General features: G+C 48.5%; 1 protein-coding gene across 1 annotated transcript in view; it reads left to right on the forward strand.

The window, feature by feature from the left end:
* TMEM44 (transmembrane protein 44) overlaps window positions 1-1,807 on the forward strand; it is a 63,928-nt gene that overhangs the window by 31,419 nt on the left and 30,702 nt on the right. The window lies entirely within an intron of this gene.

Raw genomic sequence — 1,807 nt, forward strand, 5'->3', positions numbered from 1 at the left:
GAGAGGTTCTCTGAAAGATAGGTAGATAGATAGATAGATAGATAGATAGATAGATAGATAGATAGATAGAGGTAAATGACTGATAGATAGAATATAGATAGGAAGATGGACAATAGATGATTGATAGGATACAGATAGAAAGATAATAGAGAAAATAGAAAGTGATAAATGGTAGAAAGATAGATGGTAGATTGATAGGAATTGACATAGATAATAGATATAAGATAGATAGATAGATAGATAGATGATGTGAACCTTAGAGCCTTCGCTTAGGCCATGTTGGAGGACAGACTAGGGGAGAGGAGGCTGGAATCAAGGTGGTCAGTGAGGGACAGTTGTAAGTCCAGGAAAGGTGGTGTGGCTTGAAGCACGGCTGGAGCAGGAGAGGCAGAGGTGGAGTGGAGAGAGTTGGCAGGTAGAGTGCTGGGGGGAGTGAGGATATGGGGTGAGGGAGACTGAGCGCTCCAGATGTCTCCCAGGGCTCTGGCCTGATGGGCGGGTCCTCAAGGGGAAGAGGGTTAGAGAAAAGTCCACTGCATGTCCCACTACCCCACAAAGACAGTTTTTGTCCAGGTTACTGGTGACCTCCAAGTTGCTAAATCCCGGGGTCATTTCTGTCTGAACTGAGATTGGCCACTAGCTCCTTGAAGCTTCTGGGGTCCTCACTGTCCTGGCTTTGCTGCCACCATCACAGATGTTATTTCCTTGTCACTTCTGCTGGCTCCTCCTGGCGAGCTTGACTTTACGGCTGCAGACCCTTCTCTCTCTCCATCCTCTTCCAGTCCCATAGCCCCGCAGCTCACACTCCGGCACTTGCTGATTTCCCCGTGCATGTCTCCTTCCTTTTTCTTCCCTCCGCTCCAGTTTTGGCTGCCGGCCATCCATTCAGAAACACCACATGGCATCTCACGCCTACCGTGTCCAACTTCTTCCATGCCCAGACCTCTCCCCATCTTCCTGATCTCAGGCAAGGACACCACTGTCCGTGCATTTGGTCCAACTGAAAATTCCCCTCCTCCCCTCCCTACATGCCCATGCCTGTCCAATCCATTTGCGAATCTATAAATACTACTTTTTAAATAGATCCACAGCCGGTTCCCCTCCACTGCTATTTCTGTCCCGTCTTCTCCATCTGCAAGGGTCTCTTACAAATGTAAATTACATCTTTCCCTCCTTTGTCTAAAATACTCCTCTTCGTTCCCATTTCACAATGAATGAAATCGAATCCCCTTATACAGACTTTCAAGACCCTGCTGGCCCAGCTCCCTCCCTCACCACCTCCTATTCTCTTCTCTTCGCTGTTTTCTTGAGGCACAGCTTTCTCTTCTTTCCTTCCTGGATGCTCTTCCTTCTAACTTTTATATTGTTCACATAGCTGCCTTTTCTTGTTTTTGATCTTCAGTTAAAATGTCATTTTCTCCACAGGCCTCCGTCTCTGGCGTGTCCCTTTATTACCTTTTTAAAAATATATATTTTGCCGAAACCGGTTTGGCTGAACCCAACAGGAAGTCAAAGGGACAGGGAGCCTGGTGATGGAAGCGTCCCTCCCCCATACCCCCTTTCCCCCAACACCGGCTGCCCCATCGTGCCCTCAGGGTCATATTTCGGATCGCATAAGCTTGGCATTTTCATAAACTTTACCTCATTTTGATTTGGGGATCTATGAACAAAACATCCCATTTCGGATGCCACAGACAGGTGTAGCCCTCAGGTCTGGGCTGTCCGGTCCCTCAGGCCCGCAGCTCCGGGCCTGGGTCTGGAAAATGAGAACAAGGACGGTGTAGTTGCCATGTGCTGGGAGCAGGGG

This window comes from Myotis davidii, unplaced genomic scaffold (assembly GCF_000327345.1).
Source record: "Myotis davidii unplaced genomic scaffold, ASM32734v1 scaffold557, whole genome shotgun sequence".
Classification (NCBI taxonomy): Eukaryota; Metazoa; Chordata; class Mammalia; order Chiroptera; family Vespertilionidae; genus Myotis; species Myotis davidii.